The following is a 17,859-nucleotide window of genomic DNA, read 5'->3' as shown; positions in this document are numbered from 1 at the left end:
ATGAGCACGCGGTCAGTGCTCTACAGGTTGCGCCACTGAGACACCCAGCGTGTGCATTTCTGAATACCTTATTGTCCCGGGACACGCACAGGCAGGCTCTTCTGGGCCCGGGCCGTGTTCTCCGCAGGGCCTAAATTCGGCTCGACAGACGGCCTGCCCGAATCTCGCACTGCTGCTCTGCTCTGCGGCATCAGTCAGGGGGGGACGGTAACGTATCGACCCGGCCAGGGGGGGACGGTAACGTATCGACCCGGCCAGGGGGGGGCGGTAACGTATCGACCCGGCCAGATTAGACCCTGTCGTTCGTTAGCCGCAGCAGTCCGTGACGAAGGCTTCCAGTGCCGAGGCTTCAGCCGAATCTGCCTCGTGTTGTCTAGCAGCTCGGGGGCGTGACTGCGACCCGGTAGGTTGGTGGTTCTAGCCCCGGTGTAGCCACGATAAGATCCGCACATCTGTTAGGCCTTTGAGCGAGGCCCTTAACCACACATTGCTCCCTGGGCACCGCGCGGTGGCTGAGTAACTAGGATGGGTCAAATCCAGAGGACAAATTACCCCACAAGGCTCAATAAAGTAGATGTTCCACATAGGTTTCCTCCTAGTATACGAACACATGATCCTGTACGCTTTAAACTCTGTTAGGTCCCGGTGCCCCACTCCACACATTTCCATTGCTAAATCTATAATAATTGGTATGTTTCAAACAAAACAAAAAGCCTAAATGTAACATAATAACCAAATGATAATAATAATATACCTTTTATTGAAACCCGTGGGGTAATTTGGCCTCTGCTTTTGACCCATCCTAGTTATTAGGAGCAGTGGGCAGCCACAGTGCAGCGCCCGGGGAGCAATGTGGAGTTAAGGGCCTTGCTCAAGGGCCCAACGGCTGTGCGGATCATTTTTATTGTGGCTAGACCGGGATTCAAACCATCGACGTTGTGGCTCCCAGTCACGTACCTTAACCACTACGCTACAAGCCGCCCCTAACAGTCTTGTTAGTGAGCTAACAGTCTCACTCTAACCTCAAATTCATTTCAAATCCACGATGCTGTAGTACAGAGCCAAAAAACACTAGACCCTGAATAAAATTGCCCCCCTAAAATCTGTCACTTCCCCCCTGATTAGAGTTCTAAACGGGGCTAAGGTGAAAACAAAAACCTGCAGAGCTTGTGGTTCTCCTGGGCCTGGTTTTAGCCCCCTGCTTTGACCAATGCCAGTGAAAGACTAATAGGTTTTATTAGGTGTATTGCCATGCCAATACAAAGGGCCATTCCGGACTTGCAGTTCTCGTCATTTGTCAGTCGGCCGAGAAGACGCGAATCAATGAATATGTCACAAAGATTAAAAACCCGAATATCGCAAAAACTACGAGAGCCATTGTGAACATTAGAGTGAGCGTCCGGGGGTCCGTGAACCGCCATCACCTTCCGTTTTATTCCTCGGCAGATCGATGGGGCTTAATCGGCCTTTTCTTTTCTCTCTGTGGCGGCCACGCTTCACTGCTCCCGCTCACAGCTCGGCTGCCGGGTGGATCCTCGGGGTTTGATTAACTGCGTCTGAAGGAGCCGGGTGGATCCTCGGGTTTGATTAACTGCGTCTGACGGAGCCGGGTGGATCCTCGGGGTTTGATTAACTGCGTCTGAAGGAGCCGGGTGGATCCTCGGGGTTTGATGAACTGCGTCTGAAGGAGCCGGGTGGATCCCCGGGGTTTGATTAACTGCGTCTGAAGGAGCCGGGTGGATCCTCGGGGTTTGATTAATTGCGTCTGACGGAGCCGGGTGGATCCTCGGGGTTTGATTAACTGCGTCTGAAGGAGCCGGGTGGATCCCCGGGGTTTGATTAACTGTGTCTGAAGGAGCCGGGTGGATCCTCGGGGTTTGATTAACTGCGTCTGAAGGAGCCGGGCGGATCCTCGGGTTTGATTAACTGCGTCTGAAGGAGCCGGGTGGATCCTCGGGTTTGATTAACTGCGTCTGAAGGAGCCGGGTGGATCCGGCCGTGCGCTCACGTCGCTATAGTTACGCAAACGAGACGGTCAGCAGCGGCGAAACTGGGGTTTCCAGCGTAAAGGAAGCTGGCCTATTTCTGTCGGCGAACTTAAATCCACGCCTGCAGCCCACGTCGACGTGCTATTGACGAGTAAAGACCGGTAAATCTGACGTGCAGCGTTGCTGCGTTCCCTTCCCTGCACACGGACGCTTTCTTGGACAGTTCCCGGTCTAATGTAAATCGTGGGATCAAACCCTAATTTATGGCAAGAGCTGAACAGCGGCGCTCGTGAATTAAGCAGTGGGGGGCCCATTTTAATTAACAGGGTTAATTATACAGTGTGCATGTGTGTGTGTGTGTGTGTGTGTGTGTGTGTGTGTGTGTGTCGGTGTGTCGGTGTGTCGGTGTGTCGGTGTGTGTGTGTGTGTGTGTGTGTGTGTGCGTGTGTGTGTGTGGGTGTGTGTGTGTGGATGTGTGTGGATGTGTGGATGTGTGTGTGTGTGTCGGTGTGTCGGTGTGTGTGTGTGTGTGTGTGTGTGTGTGTGTGTGTGTGTGTTGTGTGTGTGTGTGTGTGTGTGTGTGTGTGTGTGTGTGTCGGTGTGTCGGTGTGTCGGTGTGTCGGTGTGTGTGTGTGTGTGTGTGTGTGTGTGTGTGTGTGTGTGTGTGTGTGGGTGTGTGTGGGTGTGTGTGTGTGTGTGTGTGTGTTGGTGTGTGTGTGTGTCGGTGTGTGTGTGTGTGTGTGTGTCGATGTGTCGGTGTGTGTGTGAGTGAATATAATGGTACAGCTGGCCGGCCGTGCTGACTGCAGGGGCTTTGCTGTACTAAAGTGAATCCGGAGTGTTGGCCGGGCTGCTCAGCAGATGGCAGGTAGGACGGACTGCTGGAGAGAGGAAGCCATGCCAGAGAGAGAGAGAGAGAGAGAGAGAGGGGGGAGGAGAGGGGGGAGGAGAGGGAGGGGGGGAGAGAAAGAGTTCATTCAACCGGTCTGTTCCTTCCCCTTTTCATTATTTATTTATTTATTAACATCAACTGTTTTGTCAATGCAGCATTATTGAATTAGAGGGAGAGGGAGAGGGAGAGAGAGAGAGAGAGAGAGAGAGAGAGAGAGATTTGTGAACCGACATTCCAACAACACTTCACTGCTGCAGCAACTCAACTCTCCATCCATGTTCTTTTATATTATCATATAAAACATCTTTAATAATGCAATCACGTAAAATGCTGTCATGTTGACATAGTTACAATATATAAAATATTGCACTAAAGTCTATTATCAGACTTTGATGACTTATATAATAATATTAATTTCCAATTCAGTATAATCAAAAAATGCATAAGTTGTAAGGTAAAAGATATTTGTAATATCGCACTATAATGACTGAATATATACCCTGAGTGAGCTCTTTATTAGGTATTTATTAGACTTATTTTTTACTTACTTCTGCTGCTGTAGCCTACCCAGGTTTTACACGTTGTGTGTTCAGAGATGCTCTTCTGCATACCACTGTTGTAATGTGTGGTTATTTGCGTGACTGTCACCTTCCTGTCAGCTTTGACCAGTCTGGCCCTTCTCCTCTGACGTCTCTCATTGACAAGGTGTTTCTGTCTGCAGAACTGCTGCTCACTGATTTTTTTTTGTTTGTTGTTTTTTGCACCGTTCTCTGCAAACTCTAGAGAATGTTTTGCGTGAAAGTCCCTGGAGATCGGCAGTTTCTGAGATACTCAAACCACCCTGTCTGACACCAAAAATCATTCCACGGTCAAAGTCACTTAGATCACATTTCTTCCCCATGCTGACATTCGGTTGTTAAAAACAGCTGAACCTGTAACCACGTCTGCATGCTTGTATGTATTTAGTTGCTTCCACATGATTGGCCGATTAAATATTTGCATTAAGAAGCCAGTGCATAGGTCTACCTAATAATGTGGTCACTGTGCGTCCTTTGGATTGCCATGTTGGAATAGCAAACATAGCCCCCCAGAGATGGCAGGGTTCTGCCTTCAGATGCTGCTCCGTATTCATTTAAATTTGCATTATTGATGTGCTGAACAGCAGCAAATGCCATCGTATTGACAAATGAGTTCCCACAGCCTCTGGCAATTATTAAGGTGTAATTATGACATATAAGTGTGTCTTGGACTCAAATGATATAGCAACAGTTATGGCGCCAAAACGACAATCAATTGCGCAAACGATCCATAAAGCAAGATCGCGTCGTGCATTCCGATGTACTCGACGGCGGTCCGGAAAGGGCTTAATCGTTAACGCTATTGGATTTCACTTCATCGCTCCGATTGGATTTCACTTCATCGCTGCGGCCTGTGATTGGCCAGTGTGCGTCAGGAGGATTCAGGGACACCGTGACCCAAGCTGGGGGGAAATTATGATTTTGAATATAAGTTTTTACATTATGGAAATCCATGACAAGCTGCGACTTTGAAAAGTTTGAAAAGCAACCTGACTGCAACTTTGTGTCGTTTGCAGGTGATACACCTGATTGTGTTACCACCACCACCACCTCCACGAATGACACAGACACGCATGCGCACACAAACGCAGAAACGCCCTCGTGCAAGCGCACACGCAGACTGTACACACACACAGACATGCAGACTGTACACACACACACACACGCACACGCACATGCAAACACACTCTGCCGCTGTCTCTAAGAGAGGCGAGTGGCAACGGTAAAATAAAACGGCGGGGTTAAATTTAACGGAGATGGCGTAATTGCGTTAGCGCCGGGGTAAAATGTAACAGTGATGGCGTAATTGCATTAGTGACGGGGTAAAATGTAATGGTGATGCGTAATTGCATTAGCGCCAGGATAAAATGTAACAGTGATGGCGTAATTGCATTAGTGATGGGGTAAAATGTAACGGTGATGGCGTAATTGCGTTAGCAACGGGGTTAAATGTAACGGTGATGAGTAATTGCGTTAGTGACGGGGTTAAATGTAACGGTGATGAGTAATTGCGTTAGCGACGGGGTAAAATGTAACAGTGATGCGTAATTGCATTAGTGACGGGGTAAAATGTAACGGTGATGCGTAATTGCATTAGCGCCAGGGTAAAATGTAACACTGATGGCGTAATTGCATTAGTGATGGGGTAAAATGTAACGGTGATGGCGTAATTGCGTTAGCGACGGGGTTAAACGTAGTGGAACTGTGGTGAGATTGGGGCTCATGCTTAGGCCAGGGTCAGGTGATCCGCTTATATTAAATGATTTAATATTGAGTGCAGGCCGTCGATACATCCTAGACCCCTTCCACTGCAGGAGAGGAGGGGGGGAGAGATGGAGGGAGGGGAGAGAGGAGAGAGGGATGAGAGGAAGATGACTTGTCTGTATCTCCACCTCTGCTTTCTCTCTCTCCCCCCTCTCCCTTTCTCCCTCCCAAATAAAAAAAACCCAATTTAATTGGCATGACATAAGACAATATACAGTATGTGTTGCCCTAGCTTTACATGAACATCACAATGTACTGTAACTCTAATGCAACGTATGAAATATAAACAAACTCTTGTAAAGTACATACAGATGCATCAACCAATAGATGTCAGACTCTCTCTCCTTCCCCCTCTCGCTGTACTCCCCTCTTGGCGTAGTCTGTAGTACAGTCTGTAATACAGTAGCAAACGCATCTGACAGAGGGGGATGCATATTCATACAGTTCATATGCAGGTCAGGCTGTGTTGTTGATGTTTACAAATTTCACCTTTCGGTGTCTCTCCCCGCCCCCGCCCCCGCCCCCGCCCCCGCCCCCGCCCCCGCCCCCGCCCCCGCCTGTGAAGCATTTCCATGGAGAACCGAGGGTTCCTGCCGGAGACTCCCCCGCCCTACCGATACAGTGCTCTAAATAACGGCTATGTTTACGAGTCGGCCAGGCGTCTCCTCCGCGGCGGCGAGAGGGCCGTTGATTCAGGGCCGCAGACGGGAGCTGGAGGGCTCGCGGCCTCCATCCGGCCTCACTGGAGGAGTCGCCAAGGCCAGTTGGAAAAATATGTTTTATTTTTTTCATTTTTTTTTATTAATAGGTTAAAATGTACACGTTATACATAAAGCCGTTATACTGTGTTTCCATTGAACCGCTTCAGCTTTTATTGAAATATTTTGTCTTTATTTATTGTTGTTATTATTATTATTATTATTATTATTATTATTATTATTATTATTATTGTTATTGTAATTATTATGAGTCTGACCAACCAGGGGGGTATAACATGAAGTGGGATTACGGGCTTAGCTGGATAAATCCACCTAGGAAATCCTGGAACATCTGGAACACAGCTGGAACAGCTGCTCTATGTTTTACTCAGTGCAGATATAAAGCTAACTCAGTAATCCTGCTCTGTGGGTTTTACTCGGTGCAGTTATCCAGCTAACTCAGTAATCCTGCTTTGTGGGTTTTACTCGGTGCAGTTATCCAGCTAACTCAGTAATCCTGCTTTGTGGGTTTTACACAGTGCAGTTATCCAGCTAACTCAGTAACCCTGCTCTGTGGGTTTTACACAGTGCAGTTATCCGGCTAACTCAGTAACCCTGCTTTGTGGGTTTTACACAGTGCAGTTATCCAGCTAACTCACCAATCCTGCTTTGTGGGTTTTACTCGGTACAGTCATCCAGCTAACTCAGTAATCCTGCTTTGTGGGTTTTACTCAGTGCAGATAAAAAGCTAACTCAGTAATCCTGCTTTGTGGGTTTTACTCAGTGCAGATATAAAGCTAACTCAGTAATCCTGCTCTGTGGGTTTTACTCGGTGCAGTTATCCAGCTAACTCAGTAATCCTGCTTTGTGGGTTTTACACAGTGCAGTTATCCAGCTAACTCAGTAATCCTGCTTTGTGGGTTTTACACAGTGCAGTTATCCAGCTAACTCAGTAAGCCTGCTCTGTGGGTTTTACTCAGTGCAGTTATCCAGCTAACTCAGTAATCCTGCTCTGTGGGTTTTACTCGGTACAGTTATCCAGCTAACTCAGTAATCCTGCTTTGTGGGTTTTACACAGTGCAGTTATCCAGCTAACTCAGTAATCATGCTCTGTGGGTTTTACACAGTACAGTTATCCAGCTAACTCAGTAAACCTGCTCTGTGGGTTTTACTCGGTGCAGTTATCCAGCTAACTCAGTAATCCTGCTCTGTGGGTTTTACTCGGTGCAGTCATCCAGCTAACTCGGTAATCCTGCTCTGTGGGTTTTACACAGTGCAGTTATCCAGCTAACGCAGTAATCCTGCTCTGTGATTCCCCCCCCCCCAGGCCTGTGGAGAGGGCCGATCCTGGTTGGGGCCCCAGTCCCGCGGGTTATTTGTCGGTTAATGGCGGTTTGGACGTGTTCCAGCCACGGCAGACGGAGCCAGACTGTGCTCGGAGGAGAATTTGGAAAACGAGGAAAGGTTGGACCCCGACCGCGAAGCCGTGGCGCCGTACCTGGACCAGGTGACCGTTCCCCGGCCTCCCTAATCCCCGGCTCAGGCAGAGCTGTCATGTTGGAGCCGGCTGTACGTCCGCCCGCCGGCCCCACGGGGGAGTGACGTTCCCCCCCGGAAGCCCCCAGACTCCAGTGCTGACCGGAGGCAGCCTCTGCTGCCAAAAAGCACCCCCCCCGCCCCTCCGCCCCCCATTGAAGTCCGTACAACTTTACCCCGGCAAGTTTCCACTATTTTGGGCGGTACTTCTAAATTATAGCATTTCTTCACACCAAACTAATTACTCTCCAGGGACCTGGAGCTGCATAGAAGAGGATGTGTGAGACCTCTTTCATTCCCGTTCTTCCCGTCACGTTTAGGTACCCGGTGCTCAGGCTCTGCTGCCAAGAAAACCCCTTAATCAAACGTGGCCGCCTCCATGAACGGGCTTCTCACGCCATTGAGCGGCTCCCATAGGAACCCATGGATCCGGTGAGCGGAAGCCGTCTCCAGTTCTTGTATATCTGAATGGCGTGACCCCCCACCCATTGCCTGTACAGCTTCAAGAGATCAGAGTGTGGAGAGAGATTATGTTGTGTTATCTAGATTGCAGATCAGGTTACTTATCTGCACATGTCTTATCTTCGATCGTCACAACAGAAAATGAGGGATTCTGCTGCTGGCTTGCTTGAGCCATCAAGGTGCATGGTGTGGAAAACAATTTTTTTTATTTAGTTTTATTTTATTTCACCAGGAAGTCTCAAGACATTATATCTCTTTTACAAGAGAGACCTAGTCAAGATGGCAGCAACAATAAGTAAACAAAAAAAGTGAATAAAACATAGATTACAAATAAAACCATAGTGCAACAGAAAAAGTTAGGGCATAAGATACAATCACAATTCAGTATTTCATAGGGAGAAGCAGCCTTGACCATTAAAAGCATTTACATTCTCCCTGTAGAGTTTCTTGGGTGATATATTTCAAATCCCTGACTGAGGGCAATGTTGCCAGCCTCCAGCTTAATGCTTTCCTGTAAATAGTAATTGTGATTGAAAAAAAACGTGGGTGGTTATCATGGGTAATTATCCAGAACTCCTGTTCACCCGCTGTGCTTCATGACTGATGCACAGAAGCCTGTCCCTCGATGATGTGTTCGCATCAGCCTGCCCGGGGTCAGCAGATGGAAATTATCTGGCTGAATCTGTGACGTTGATCAATGTGTATTTACATAAATATAAATTACAACATAAAAATAAAGATTCCCAGGTTGGGATTCTGTCCAGGAAATGCAATTACAATGCATCTAACACTGCATTTCATAAACTCATTCAGTAATCTGTTTGAACTATTAAAAAAAAAGAAAAAGTTATTAACTTTTATAATGACTCTGAAATACAGGAAATTACCAACAGGGGGCAGTGTGGAACTATGTTTTTTTTTTTGCGTGTTTTTTTAATGAAGGGAGAGGTTTGTGCTGGAGACCAGGAACGGGGGGGTTTGTGACATCAGCGGCACTCTGATATTCTGTTTTAAGACTTTTAAGAGGAACTGGCACATCGAGCAGAATGCTGCAAATCAGAGGAGTGGAGAAGTGTTCGTACACAATGAGAGATCGGTGCCTTGGCCTCGTTCGCCCGCAGGGTTCCCAGTCAGAACGGGAGGTTGCCGAACGCTCACTGAAACGCTGCCGTCTGAAGTCTTTTTAAAGACCCGGCTCCTCCAGCAGAAGGGGGAGAGCTCTTCCACGGTCAGGTAGAGACTCCCAACCGCTGCTTAATTACTGACAACTAGACCCATGCAGCAGGGAAAAAGTGCACTGTGCAGACACTGACATTGCACACACGCACACACACACACACACGCACACACACACTCACACACACACACTCACACACACACACACACACACACACACACACACACACACACACACACACACACACACACACACACACTCTCTCTCTCTCTCACACATACTCACACACACTCTCTTTCTCTCTCTCTCTCGCTCTCTCTCCCTCTCTCTCTCCCTCTCTCCCTCTCTCTCTCTCCCTCTCTTTCTCTCTCTCTCTCCCTCTCTCCCTCTCTCTCCCTCTCTCCCTCTCTTTCTCTCTCTCTCTCTCTCCCTCTCTCCCCCTCTCCCCCTCTCCCCCTCTCTCTCTCAGAGAATCCAGAAATAGCTCACCTATACTTGTGAAGCTCAGGGAAACTGAATTTCTAATCTGGCAGTGCCTCTTGGAGGAATCTGTGAGTGCAGGTAGGGTGGATCTCCTGTGGATCCAGTGTGGGCCCTGCTCTGGGCTGTGCGCTGTGTTCACCCTGCCAATCCGGGAGCTCCAGTTCAGCTCAGTACGAACACATTTTAATCTGTCACTTTGATAAATTAGAGATGAAGGTGCAGGAGAGAGGGAGAGGGAGAGGGAGAGAATCATCTAAAAGAGTGAGAGAATCCCCCCGCTGCGGGAGGGTCAGGCAAGTTCTGCATAAAGGCAGCTGTTCATTAGGGCAGGGAGAGAGAGGGAGAGGGAGAGGGAGAGGGAGAGGGAGAGGGAGAGGGAGAGGGAGAGGGAGAAAGACTCTGACACCATTCCGCCTGATAAACGACACACACACACACTCACACACACTCACTGCCCTGAGCCCACCGCACACACACACACACCGCCCCAAACCCACCTCACACACACACACACACACACGCACCACCCCAAACCCACCGCACACACACACACACCGCCCCAAACCCACCGCACACACACAAACACACCACCCCAAAACCACCTCACACACTCACAGCACCGAGCAGCTGCCTCCCACCCAGACCCCCGCCCCTCTCCCCCCGCCCCTCTCCCTCCTGCTGGGTCCGCTGTGCTGGGGGTGCTGTGCTGGGGGTGCTGTGCTGGGGGTGCTGTGCTGGGGGCGCTGTGCTGGGGGTGCTGTGCTGGGGGCGCTGTGCTGGGGGCGCTGTGCTGGGGGCGCTGTGCTGGGGGTGCTGTGCTGGGTCCGCTGTGCTGGGGGCGCTGTGCTGGGGGCGCTGTGCTGGGTGAGCTGTGCTGGGGGCGCTGTGCTGGGGGCGCTGTGCTGGGGGCGCTGTGCTGGGGGCGCTGTGCTGGGGGCGCTGTGCTGGGGGCGCTGTGCTGGGGGTGCTGCAGTCGCTGCTGAGCCTGTGGGCATGAAGTAATGGCACCAGCGCCGGCCGTCTGGGGGGCCTTTCAATTCAGGAAATTAATTTAAATTCAATTAATTGAAAATTTAACGTAACGCGCCGCAAGGAATTGACTAATGAATTGAAAGTTCCGCAGCCTGCTCGGCTCGGCCAGCGTTTGGGCGCTGCTGGTCCATGACTCCCAGCCCACCGTGAGCGAATAGGTTTGGTTCCCTGAACGTTCTCACAACGTTGCAGTGATGTTATCCGAACCTTATTGTCGGTTACCTGAACGTTACCTGAATGTCATATTTTGGGCTACTGGGGAACGTTCTAAAAAAACCTTGTGAAGCAAAATTTTCCAAAATCGTACGCTACCGGAACGTTCCAGGAACATCACCTTGGGAACATTGTGTGCAACGTTCTAAAAACACGATTAACAGTTAAATACTCTTGCCTCACATGTCCCCCCCCCCCCTTTCCGATATCCCTCTTGTCTAACCCAAAGAAATAGTGATAATAATAATAATTTGCGTTGTATTTTTGTTTAGAATGGCTCTTCATGTGTATTTTACTAGTTATGGATGTGACGCTTTAACTAGAACCTGTGCACTTTGGATTAAAGGCGTCTGCCAAATGACTAAAACGCAACTGTAAAATGTTCCCACAGAGCCATTCCAGGAACGTTATTTTTTTTTGCAACGTTGAGGTAGAACCTTCTTAGAACCCGTTCCCGTTCCCGGAGCGTTCCTAGGCCCGGCGCTCCGGGCGGGAATTTCGCAGAGCGGCCTCCGTGTCCGTGCTTCCCGTTTCCCCGGCATTCCGGACCTTTCCGTCTGTCTGGCGCCGGGAGTGGCCGGGAGCGGTCCAAGAGGGTGACGGGAAGAGGCGGGTTCTGCTCTGTGACCGCCCGCAGTGAACCTATTCCTTACGCCGCAAAAAATGGCTGTCTTAACGAGCGTTTTTCTAAATTCAATCCTCGTTGGGCTATAAATGACCACCTCCTCCTCTTCAGATCGCACCGTGGTTCTCCCATACCAGTAAAGCTTGTCCATTTTTCTTGATTTTGACGTTCCTTTTGTGGTATTACCAAGTTTTAGATTTCACTGTGTAATGGTCGGCTTGTTGGGCTAAGGTTGATAGTAGATTAACCTTTATTGCAAATTTTCCAGTCATGTATAGTCTGATTGTCGGGTGCCGGCTTAAGTGACCGCAAAGCAAGGTCATCGGTATCTTTTCGGCAATGCTCGTTGTCCTGCGAGTGGGAACCTTTCTACACATTCTGGCTTTTCTCATCCTCTCCCACCATGAGTGGCAGACTCGGCCTCCTAGGAGCTTTCCGGCCGCATTTCAAAGGAAGTGTCATGTTCTTCCCTCTCTCCCCCCCCCCCCCCCGTGTTTTTCCAATTTCTCTTCTCTTTGGAAGTGTGGCTCTGACTCCTACTTGTAAAATATGACAGTTAGAACAAGCTCCCGTCTTCCCATGAATCTCAATGGCTGAGTTATTCGCTCTACCGCTCCCCCCCACCACGGTAATTGCAGTACCTGCGTCTTTCCACTAGATGGCAGAGTTACTAGTTAATTAAACTAATTAGCCAAAGCCTCTCAGCTGCATTCTGTTCTTGTTTCGAGCCCCCTATTTATCAAACAATGCGACTTTTTGCAGAAAAACACATTCTTCTAATACCTTAAAACCCAGCCGGGCAGGCATATCCCTTACCATTACAGTAAGAAAAAGCTGTGCACCACTCATGCAGGTAGCATAAATTGGTACCCGTGGTTTATGGGTGAAAGTGCTATCTGGCCAATTACCAGCACAGTGAAAAACTGCCTTCGGTGTCAGAAGGGAGCGGCTAGCTCTCGCGGAACAGCGGAGAACTGGACGGGCGGTGCTTCTTCTCCGACGCCAATCAGTCGCGCTCGGTCAGGCTTCCCATCCGTCTGGGCTCAGGCCCACTCTCGCCCGTCGGTGACTGAGCACAGCTCAATACCTGCCCCGACCGCAGCGCTGAGAGGAACTGGCAGGAATGAGCCAGAAGCCAGCATTCGGGGAGCCCTGGCCTCAGGCTACCGGCCTATGGTCAGCCCACTGACACACATTACAGTTATTCACCTGCCGCTTTTCTTCCAGAGCGACTTACGGTTTATTAGACTAAGCAGGGGGGACAATCCCTCCCTTGGAGCAATGTGGGGTTAAGGGCCTTGCTCAAGGGCGCAACAGCTGTGCAAATCTTATTGTGGCTACACCAGGGCTTGAACCACCAACCTTCCAGGTCCCAGTCATGTACAAAAGATGGACGTGGTTTTTTTTTTTTTTTTCAGCTTAAACAGATCCGGGCTCATAGTCACAAAGTTTCTCAGAGCGGGAGTGAGGACATCTCTGCCCTGAGTAATGTAATGAGTATTCATCATGAGTAATGCTCGGAGTATGCAGATAAATCTCCATTTTGGCACTGCTGCTCTGCGGTTGTCTCATGCTAACTCTTACAGTAAGTTCCCCGGTGTGTGAAAATTATCCCGCAGAATCGCCGTGTTCACAGACTCGCCAGAGATGAAGTAGCTGTTTTTTTATTCTGTCACTTCAGCCTGTGGTCTCGTGTTGCCACAGCGACGGGAGCTCGCAAATTAAAGATCCCGTCATGCATTTGGCAGCCCTGGCTCAGCTCCGGCTGTCTCTGTAGTGCGGTAGATCATTTGATCAGCAGACCTCCGCTCTCTGCACTGCTGCGGTTCACACAGGAAACACACCTCTCTTTGATTGGGGCCCAGTTTACTTTTGCATTTCTGCTTGTTTTGTTTGGCTATGCAAGCTGTTTACTGTTCCTATGTAAATGTGGGTCGTTCTATTACGTTGTGCTGTCTAAAAAAAACTTTTTAGATATAATCCGTTGGCAGATATAAACCAAGTGGGCCCTGGTCCTTATCTTTGTTGTACTCTTAAGCAGTTGAAATTGTACTTTCAGCGCTCATGTTCCTGGTGTTGGGTTTGTACTTTGCACTTTGTTGTACGTCGCTCTGGATAAGAGAGTCTGTCAAATGCCAATAATGTAATAACAACGTAATAATAATGTAACGCTTGTTCGCTGCTCCCTTGCTGTGAATGAGGCCGTTTGCCTGCAGAAACAGGGGCAGCCTGTCGCCTAGTGGCTGAGGTGCATGACCCCGGGAGGTTGGTGGTTCAACCCCAGTGTAGCTGTGATAAACCGCACAGCCGTTGGGCCCTCGAGCAAGGCCCTTAACCTTGCATTGCTCCAGGGGGGATTTTAGCCTGCTTTGGATAAATAATACATGTATTACAATTATTAGAAACGGCAGGATCTGGGCAGTTGGTGGCTCTGAATTTACTTGAAATTATATTTTATATTTCATAAGTATATCACCCTTAATGGGCAAAGGATTATTACTTTCATTCATAAATGCTCATGTTGGCACAGAGTGGAAAAGCAGAAGCAAATTTAGCTCTTTACAATCAGCTGCTTTGTAAATTTACCATATAAACTCTCCTTTGTTTGCACAGCAGTCTGAATTTGCAGGAGTAATCCTTGCACTGAGGCACTTTGGCTTCCTTGCTTTCGTGCCGTATTGCATTTTCTCCGTGTTTGTGATCTCATATTTTTATTTTGTCTGTTGCTGTTGGTCTGTGTAGTATATTCTACTCTTAGGGTTTTATGGTGATTGTGTTTTTTAAGCCTGGTTGCAACCTCATTTCCCTTGGTGGGACAATAAAGTTTGACTTGACTTGGCATATAGAAACTAATAACAGCAGACAAGAGAAGGTCTATGAAAGTAATTGAAATTGTTTTTAGACACATCTCAGCCGTCATTCTGGATAGCTGCGGCAGGCTGCCACAGGCTGCCTTTAAGTTGAAGCTGGAAGCTGAAGCCACAGGCTGCCTTTACGTTGAAGCTGGAAGCTGAAGCCACAGGCTGCCTTTACGTTGAAGCAGGAAGCTGAAGCCACAGGCTGCCTTTACGTTGAAGCAGGAAGCTGAAGCCACAGGCTGCCTTTACGTTGAAGCAGGAAGCTGAAGTTACATGGTTGCCTTTACGTTGAAGCTGAAGCTGAAGCCACAGGCTGCCTTTATGTTGAAGCTGAAGCTGAAGTCACAGGCTGCCTTTACGTTGAAGCTGAAGCCTGGGCAGTCTCGCAGGTCCACATTCCACCAGGGAGAAGGACTGGAAGCACTTCTCTGGAAGGTTGGTTTGAAAAATGCAACTGGTTTCAAAACACTTTCTCCCAAACACGTGTGATCAGAGCACATGGTGGTGCTCACGTGGTTGGGTACTGTGAGTGTTTGTGGTGATTTCACCCAGCCTCAGTGCAATTGCACTCATTTTAAGAAATGGGTTCAGTTCACCCGTGTCAGATTTTGCCAGAGTAATTTTCTCTGTACTGTGCAGCAATGCACCACGTTTGTAGCATCTTTGATTAAATGTTGATTTTCAGTCAACCTTATCTTTTGTTCAATATTTGCTGCTCTCTTGCGCCCCCATGTGGGCTGAGAAAGCCAATTTCACTGCCTTGAGATCTTGTCAAGTGTGCAAATAAGTCTTTGGGTTGCTTCATATTTCATCAAACCCTCTTAAAGTTGCAGTCGTGTGTGTGAAAGGCCATGCCCACAGGCAAGCTCACTGGCACTTAATCGCTGGTCATTGCCACAAACAAAATAAAATAAAAGTCTCCTAATCTCCTAATACTTCATGACAATTACTGAATACGAAGAAACAAATAAAAGTCCCAATGGTTTTTTTGAGGTCTCATTTTCATTCATGACCCAGGGAATCAATGTGGGTAGGGAATCCAAGGGTCATGTATAGGTCAGGGATCATCAAATCTGGCCCTCAAATCCACATCTGGCCCTGCTTTTCTTTGCTCTCAGGTAATTTACTGAACAATTAGTACTACTGATTGACCAGACTGTCCTCACACCTGACCCCCAGGTAAAGGGAGGGTGGAAAACCAGTTATTGGATGATCCCCGGGGCGGCCTGTAGCGTAGTGGTTAAGGTAAATGACTGGGACACGCAAGGTTGGTGGTTCTAATCCCGGCGTAGCCACAAGATCCGCACAGCCGTTGGGCCCTTGAGCAAGGCCCTTAACCCTGCATTGCTCCAGGGGAGGATTGTCTCCTGCTTAGTCTAATCAACTGTACGTCGCTCTGGATAAGAGCGTCTGCCAAATGCCAATAATGTAATGTAATGTAAAAAGTGATATTTGTATCGTGGCATGTCCATAGATCCCGCACACCTAATTTTTAGGCCAGTCGGCCTATTCAGCAGCAGCACCATTTGAAGTGTTTTACAGACTATTCAAAATGGTGAAAAAATCCAACATGGTGGACATTGAGTCCTAAAGTTCTAAATTAGTTTTCAGGGAGGAGTAGGATCTTGTTAATTTCGCATTTAGGTTTAACTGGGCAGAAGTTATGCTTGTTTAATGGGATGAAGGTTGGCACGGTGGTGTTGTGGTCAGCACAGTAGCCTCACAACAAGGTGGTCCCAGCTGCCCAGATCCTCTCTGCGTGGAGTTTGCATGTTCTCCCCGTGTTAGCGTGGTTTTCTCCGGTTACTCCGGTTTCCTCTCACACTGAAGACATGCATTTCAGGTAAGGTGTGCTCCTGCTGTTGCCCTTGACCGAGGCTCTGGCCTCAGCACTGGAGTTGGTCCCTGGGTGCTGCACTGTGGCTAAGCTAGTAACTAGGATGGGTCAAATGCAACGGACAGAGTATCCCCACGGGGTTCAACAAAGTAGTTCTTATTCTTATGTGGCGGCCTGTTGCGTAGTAGTTAAGGCTGGGACACGCAAGGTCGGTGGTTCTAATCCCGGTGTAACCACAATAAGATCCGCACAGCCGTTGGGCCCTTGAGCAAGGCCCTTAACCCTGCATTGCTCCAGGGGAGGATTGTCTCCTGCTTAGTCTAATGAACTGTACGTCGCTCTGGATAAGAGCATCTGCCAAAATGCTAATAATGTAACACAATGTAATGTTATCTCTGGAGTTCTTATCAAGAGTGACTTTAGTGCAAATGCCAAGAACATTTCCGAGAACAAGTCTGATTGTTGACGGATGGATGGGGAAGAAAACTGAAATTTGCGATTTTCTTTGCATTTTCTTCATATTTTGGATGTAGGATTATAGTTTTATGTTAATTTGTGTGGTACTAAAACATTTAGGCCATATACCTGACCACTCACCCATTCTTGGTGGACCTACTTTAACCCACCTATCTCTTATTTATTTGTTGATCCCACGTGTCAGTAAATATTTTCAGATTTGCCATTCATAATTGCACTTCCTTATTTGCAGAGCGATCGTGCATTAGTGGCTGGAAGCGGACCCAGTGATGGCAGCCTGGGTGCTGAGATTGACCCTGGACCTCCAGTTGTGTGGAACTGAAGGCAAGAAGATGTGATCAATCGAACGAACACAGACCCTCACAGAAATCAAGGGAGAAAGGGAAACTGCTCCTGTCATGTCAAATACAATTAACCTTTGCCTTGTGTGTTTGGCATGTTTTACTCTTGTGAGAATTGTCTATAAACTTTGTATGGATATTTGGGATGTTTTCAGACATATGGATGTAATTAAACATTATGATATTTATTAATTTATTAATTTATTTTTTATAATTATTTTTATATTTATGATGGTTCTGACAGAAAAATGATTTCTTATCCATCTGTGTAAAAAAAAGTGCATCATAAAAAGAGAAAAAATGCTTGAAAAATAAATCTGAGATTGGAGGAGGAATGTCTTACATTGAAAAAATGTGAAGAAACAAATTGAATCGTATTGGAAGTAAAAATATATAAGTCTATATTAATTTCTTTCCAAAAAGTGAAAAACTATTCTCGAAAACAACTGGATGCAAGAGGAATGTATTATATTGACCAAATATGAAGAAACTAACTGAATACCAGTTGTCTTTAAGTATTTATTGGCAAAACAATTTCAAGAACAGTGAAATACCATAGTTACATACACATTATTGGGTCCAAAACATAAAAAAATACTTGAATAAAAAATACCAGCAGGAATGTTTTATATTCAATGAATATGAAGAAAACATTTATCCCATTGGTTTTTTGGCAGGTCTTCACAAAAACATTTTTCCAGAAAATCCTGAAAATACAAAAGTTTAAGTTATGTCCCAAAAGTGAAAGTAAGCTTGAAAAAGAAATTTATTGAAAAAGAATCACCTGAATTGATGAGGAATGTGTTATATTTAGTAATTATGAAAAAATACTTATTGGCAAAAACATTTTTCCAGAAAATAAAGGAAATAAAATAAAATGAATATGCTTAAAAAGTTT

The sequence above is a fragment of the Conger conger genome, chromosome 16 (genome assembly GCF_963514075.1).
Source record: "Conger conger chromosome 16, fConCon1.1, whole genome shotgun sequence".
NCBI classification, from domain to species: Eukaryota; Metazoa; Chordata; class Actinopteri; order Anguilliformes; family Congridae; genus Conger; species Conger conger.
Note: the sequence above shows the minus strand (reverse complement) of the source record.